Genomic DNA, 7,335 nt, shown 5'->3' on the forward strand with positions numbered 1-7,335 from the left:
TTCAGGCCAAAGATCAAGCAGGACATAAAGTTCAGCAAGCAGGTGACAGGCTGAAAGGGAACACGTGACTATCTGGAATGTATGTTGTCAACATTCATAGCTGATAAGATGCAGAAAATTCAGGCACATTTACCTCGTAATCAGGAAGAATGTCTGTAACAAAATCAAGAGACCTTTGCATGAAATCCGGAACAAGTGACAAGGCAAAAATAAGGTACGTTTGTGATTTAAAATACTTTTAACAGGAAAAATTGATACTCCCCTAGCTGCAGATGCTACACTGAGGTACTTGTAAATGGAAGAACACAATTTTCTTTTAGTGTTTTTTTGTTTTTTGTTTCTCTCTGCTGTAGAGCAAAATCATTAAGACATAATATGTTGTGGAACATCTTAAGAGAGTACAGAGTACTTTCCCGCACTTTGCTAAATAAGCTTGAAATAAGTCTTGCAACATCTGTTTTGAACTGGATTAAGTATGGATATGGGATTCTGTAATTGGCTGTGTTGTGGGATACACAGTAATGTGAGAAAGTCTGATGCATTTGCTATTCTGTATAATCAGATAACTCATCTTCTGGGGAATAAAAGTGCCCCTAGGGATTTCATATTTATTGTCAAGAGAACCCCCTTAGTCAGTTATGACAGAGGGTATCACACACACACAAATGTCCTGTACTGAGTGCAACTCAAATGATTTTTAAGAGTTTTTAAAATGAATGCCAGAATGACATGAACTATTCAAGAAAGAGCTGCTCTCACCAATGTTAACATAGCATAAAAACTTGTACAACTGGCATAGAATAAGTATGTTTGATGTACAGAGCAAGTCAAGTGCTTTTCAGGTGCCGTCTCATGGCATGGTTCATTTTTAGAAAAGTTCTTTTACCTTGTTCCATTATCTGCCAATTTTAGTTACTCTAGCATCTTTAGAAAACTTGTAGTACTAACTTTTTAAAAACCTTTCACATTTTTCTTGTCATAGAACTTCATATATTTATTACTGTCCAGTTCTTAAAGAAGGCTGGTAGTCTAGGTTTGTATCCTTCTCTGCTTGTCACTTGGAAGATCCAAAAAAGACGTGCACTGACCAAAAGGCTCAAGAATAATTGAAATAATAAAACTCTTTGCAGAAACTCCTTTATCTGGGATTTCCACAGTTTGAAGGGTGGCTAAGTATGATAGATCCCCTTAAGAACTACTTTTCAGAGCATTAAACAGTTTCAGACTTCAAATTCTTTGCATATACCATTAGTGTGATGGGCAACTTTGGTCCTGGCTCCAAGTTCTTGCACTTTGTCTTGCATGAATGTATTGGCTGTAGGAACTGGGGGGGGGGGGGGGGGGGGGGGGAGAGGAGGGAGGAGGAGAGTGGAGGAGGGAAGTTGAACAAAGTAAATATTCTGAGATCATCACAAAAATCCTATGGAACAGCAGCATTTTGATGTTAACAGGCATTGCCCAATACATTGTGTTTGTATATGGAACAATCAGTTTTACAGTTTAAGACCAAAACCACTTTTAATAGGGGGAGATATCAAGAAACTGGAGTTTGTTGGGAAAGGTTAGAGTGTAGTCATAAGTACTGTGCAGAGGCACTAGAGGACCCCACAGTAACAGGGAATGTTTTTAAAGATCCCTTCTTTGCCAGAATGTTGCTTTGCATATGCGTTAATCTCCATGTTGCAAGTTTGAGAAGTTGCCAATCCACAAGGCTTCAGCAGAAGCAGACAAAAATTTTAGAAAGGGTATCATCATCATTTGTTAAGATGGAAAACTGTCTTTCTGGCACTTTTTATGGAATAATGTTTATCCACTGAATTGTCCTTGAATTTCTCCTTTTTTATAATGTCTTTTGTGAGGACAGGCCAGTAATTCAAAGAGCATAACTTATCTTTAGGTTTAGTCAGGGACTGAAATAAACTGAGAAGGCTGAGTAGTGTTACGATAAACAGAGAGTAAAACAGAGACAGGAAATAGGGGGTCTTTGTAATGAATTCCAGCCACTCTTGAAGCAGAAAGCCAGGGAAAGCATTACTTGAAAATAGTTTCACAGTAACAGCTTAATAATTTTAGGTTGTTACTCAATGTTAAAAGTGAATAGTTTCTGTAGATTTATACTGTTCTTGAAAGATCCCTTTTTAAAGACCATTTAGCAAGTTATATTTTTAGTGTTTTTAGATTTACATTGTTCTGGTTGCTAACCAGATCTACTGTTTAAAAAAACAGATGTTTGGGGGAGAGTCTGAAGTTTATTCAGTTGTGCATTATGTATACATCTGTGAGAAGTATTTGGGATAAGACTGTGGGACAGAGGCAGTAGATTTAACTTGAAATGTGTACACACATTCAAGAATTTAGAAGTAGAGAGGTTTAAAGGGGAAGAAGTCACAGCTATATCCTGTAGAACAAAGCAGCGTGCTTGCTTCCAAAAGTTTCTTTTAGCCCTGGGAACGTGACTGCTGAGATGGGCCCAAAGCATGGATCGTGAGATTGATATTTACAAGCACTTCACGTGGCTGAAGCGGGTAAGTGATTTGCTGTTCTTTGATTTGTCTTTGTAAATGCATGTTACCAATCTAGTCAGAATTCTCAGCTTTGCGGAAGGAAACACACGGAGTGCCTCAGACCTGAAATAATGTAAGTTCCTTTATGGGAAAGGAATTAGGGACTTTTCTTCAAGCGGGGAGGCTCTGCAGGGGGACAATCAGCTGTCTATGCCTTTAAAAACAAAACTCTAGAGTCAGTCTGTGAACAAATGGCAATAGGCTCTAGTAAGCGCTCGTGCTTTCCTGAGGTTGTAATATAGCAAAGCATATCATACATTGGGGTGTATGGCAAAAAATTAGAATACATTGTTTATCACACTGTGGTTTAAAATTAAGAAACATTTGCACTGGTTCTTCACTTAATTTTTCACTACTGTAACTGCCTGAGATCTTTTAGTGTGCTTTTGTTTTGAATAAAAATGGTGGTGTTTTTTTCCCTGCTCACAGTTCTCTGATTAAATTATGCTTTTTAAAAAGGCAGTGCTATTATCCTCATTTTTGAGATGATTGTGAATCTGAACACGAATTAACTGCGTAATAGAAGGAGATTAATTTTTGTTTTCCTGCAAAATTTAAAAAAAAAGTCTGATCGTCTTGGAAAAATCATCTAGTCTTTGCTTCTAAGTTTCTTAGGTTCTAACTATTTACTTTTCAGTTTTTGTGGATTTTTAAAATGGGATGTGAATAGTTCCATCACAGTAAACTGTTCTATTAAATTACTGTATTGATTTAACTGCATGCTATGTGAGCAGTACATCTTTCCATTATACTTATAAAAAATCTATTTTAACTGCATACTTTTGTTATAAATTCCATGCACGCTATTTCTGTTAGTGTCTCTGCATTGCCCTTGATTAAAAACACATGCATACATATGTGCACACGCTATTTTTAGATGGCTATGTAAACATAAAATGTGCTAAATGTGAACAGGAACTTTAACTTGGGTAGCTTCTTTGAATGTAAAATATTTGTGATATTCAAGTCTTTAACAAAAGCTTGAGAATGTAGAAGTTCAGTTTACTTACGAAAAAATTATATCTCTTCCTCAAAACAATTTGTGTTTCTGGAGTATAAATGGGGAATTGTGTGGGTAAGTGAAGAAGAGACAACAGGAAGTAGTGGTTGAGAACATTACACTATTGTTTAATTTGTATTTTGTATAGTTAAAACTAGGTAACTATTTAGTAGTTTTTTGAGATCACATTACTTTGTTATTTAAACGATGTTTTAAATATGATATGTCTGCCACCTCTGTTCCCTATTAATATGGAAAAGATAGATTTACTGACAAAAGGCTGAGGTGTGCTATTATCAAACTGAGTTGCATTCACTGTGCACTGAGAATGATAAAACAATGAGAAAGAAGTAGCTTCAGAGAAGAATGTGTCATGCAGAAATATTCATACAGATTTGGGAGGAACTAACAACAGAGGGTACCTTTTCAGGAAAGATACTGTGTTCAAATATAGTACAAAATGTTTTGCATAACTAAATGTTATTAAAATGATTGCACTTAATTCTTTTTATGTAAGATAGATAAAGGAGAATATCAGTACTGGTTCTTTTCCTTGCAGGCACTGTAAGGGGTTGAATATATGTGGGTTGGAGGAGAACTGAAAACAGTCTTTCATTGTTCCCAGGAGAACTTTGAGCACTGTGATCCAAAGTTTATTTGATAAGTGATCTTGTAAATAAATAAAAAAAAATCAAAGTTATTTGATTTCCATATTCCAGAATCCTAGCATCTCATGTCTGGCACTGTGATAGCATTAAGAATCTAAGGCCTTGCGATTAAATACTTTTCTCGAGCTTTTTGCTCCAGACTAATGAATGGTGCTTAACAGAGAGTAATTGCAAAAGATTCTCGTAAACTCTGGTGAAATATGCTAGAACTAGCTCCAATTTCCAGGATCCAGTTTCAATGTTGCAATTAGTCTGTCATGCCATATTTGTATGTTGTTTGTGGATTGGACTGTATTAGGGCAGCAAACAAGTTGTTAGATAAATAATGGTGAATCCAGACAGCAGAAAATAAGGGATAAAACTACCATTTTCAGATGCGATGGATGGGGTTTTAATCAGTAATCTTGTAACACAATATGTAAAGAAGCATCATGCAACAACAGGAGAGACGAGGCAATATTTAGGTCAAATTGGAATAAAGTGTTGTCACGCTTCAAGTCTTTCCATTAGGCTTTCTTGATGTTAAAATGATCTGTGAAAAGTGGTTTGCCAAGAATAGGCTATAGTGCAGTGTCGGTACAAGAATATAAGAGCAGAGAGAACAAAAAAAAAAAAAGAGAAAATACATATGAATCACAGTTTTCCTTTGTTTACTGCTTTTCTATATTTTAATTTTTTCTATCTTTTTCTATCTGTATATATTTGTATATAATGTGTATATATATTATTGCCTGCAGTAGTAGTAAAATTTCTCACTTTCTCTGTTGACAATATTTTGCCTAATACCAAAGGTATAACTCTATGATGAGCACAGCTATGTTGTACTTTATGGCATATGATACTGTGGTCATAACTTCAGAACTATCTGGATCAGTTTATTCTGGCCTAGATCTAAATGATACCTGCCATAGCAACATGACACCACACTGGTTTCATTTGTTAGTGATTCAAAGACACCTCGTTAGTGAAGCATAAAGCCCAGTTGAGTAGGTGATGGGAAATAACAAAAGAAATATGTCTTGAAGTTGTCTCTTTCTAGAAGGATATGGAAAATTTTTTGTGTGTATATAGGGCACTTATACCATTGCAGCTAAGACAGCAGCATCATTCTCATAAGGTAATTGGTTGGCAGTTTGTGGGAAGCACTTTGTAGGTAGTTGATGTTATTTTACAAGACCTAAGCATAAATCTGCTGCTGTTAAGTTTCTGTTGGAAGCCAAAGTGTCTAAAACTCTTCTCTTCCCTGCCTCCCAAATGGTAATAGTGTGTTGTCTTTAGCATGGATTTTCTTTGGTTCTCCCAAGGGATTTGGGTTACAGGTTTCCCATACAGTTTCCTTTTTGGCCCTGTTGCTTTAATATCCTGCCATCTGACCTTAATTGGGAGCACACCATTCTGAATAAAAATGACATAGCCCCCATTTTGTGCATAGGTAGGTATAATAAAAAATTACTATGTTTCATTACAGAAATAAATGGTGTAATGGGCTCTCTAATTATACTGTAAATTAACTGAGCTATTTGAACTGCAGTGGATGGAGTGTCATAAAATGAAGAATCTCTTGCTGAAAAACACTGAAGTGCTAAGACTTTTCATTTTGAAAGAAATACTTTCACGTGAAACTGAAACACTGATAACTATTGTAGCTCACTTTGGACTTACCTTTTGAAATCTTCACAGTGCTGAGCTGATGGTTGACCTGAGAAAGACATGTATTAGTGGTTCTGACTACTGTACATAATCTCTACTAGAAAAAGGTGATGCGGTTGAGCTCATGCTGTATCACTTAAGCTGATGATATTGAGGATGAACGTCAAGACTTGTGTATGGATATCTTCCTTTAAGTGCTAGCATTAGGAGTTCTCCTGATAAAAGTGTAAATATTTGGTGAAAATTCTTTGATTTTAAGGACTGTATGAATTTACCTACCTTTGTACTGTGTGCTGTTAGCTCTTTCAGCTTGACTTCCACTTTCCTTTAATCAACAAGGAACAGGAGAAAACAGAAAATCCAGTTGTTGCTTCTGCTTTCAGGTGAAAGGGAAGATCCAGAAATCCCATTCCAGCCATCTCTTCCTCCTCAAGTACACTGAGTGAATGCACATAAATTCACATGGGCGTATATCTCACATATCAAGAGAATAAATCAATATTAATAGATAGGTGCCAAAATAAAAATGTTTCCTTTGTTGGCTACTCACTCATTATGTTTCCTGAATCATAACTATTACAACAACAAAAACTGTAACACAATATCAGTTTTGCTGACCCAAAACAGTGGTGGGGGGGAGTTGGGAAGTCCATATTCTTCTAAATATAATCAACTCCAAATAGACTGAAAAATGTCTGTAGTCTAGATTTTTCCTGCAGTCTTTGTGCTCTTAGTAGTTTGTGGAAAACTGGCTGGTTGAACTCTGCTGGCTACACTCCTTGTTCTCAGCTTCTAAACTGCAGCAGCAGACAATTTATCAAGTGTGTCCCTAATCTTTCCTACTAATGCACTCTAGTTGCCACAAGCATCTGATTCAATTATCAATGGAACTGAAGTTGATTTGTGTGACTGAATAAGAGGAAAGGATGGTTTTGCCATAATCTGTCTTCTATGAGGCAAGTGACTTACTGAAAAAGCTTACAAATCGCCAGTTTAGCTGACTGCCAGATTTCTTTTCTCAACTTCTTTTTCTTCTATAACCCAATATGAGACCCAGACATAAGTGGAAAATAATTGTGTAACAGCTGGCTGATCAACTTCAGAAGTTTTAAAATTAGCTGTGTTGGAAATTCTTGGAGATTAAACTTAACACATGAGGAGAACATAAATTGGCCTCTGTTCAATTCTATTATCTTGGAAATGTACTTCCTTTAAGGGACTTACTCCAACAGTCTGTTGTGATTTAACAAGTTTTGTTTCAGAAACTTCAGTCTAGAACATCTGTACAGAAATTCTAAACAATTGTGGTTGTTCAGTTTTGACAATATGCTACATCCTGTTAAAATAACATGGAAGAAATAATAAAACTATGGAAGAAACCATAAAATTCCTCACTTGCTGGACTCTGAGCTCCTATCTGAGAAGGCTATTGAAAATTAAGCTAACTAGTTGA

General features: G+C 36.1%; 1 protein-coding gene across 3 annotated transcripts in view; it reads left to right on the forward strand.

Moving 5' to 3' along the window:
* The window catches only part of PPFIBP2 (PPFIB scaffold protein 2), a 96,711-nt gene that overhangs the window by 36,179 nt on the left and 53,197 nt on the right, over positions 1–7,335 (forward strand). The gene's annotated exons all lie outside the window — the stretch shown is intronic.

Source organism: Meleagris gallopavo, chromosome 5 (assembly GCF_905368555.1).
Source record: "Meleagris gallopavo chromosome 5, MGAL_WU_HG_1.1, whole genome shotgun sequence".
Taxonomy (NCBI): Eukaryota; Metazoa; Chordata; class Aves; order Galliformes; family Phasianidae; genus Meleagris; species Meleagris gallopavo.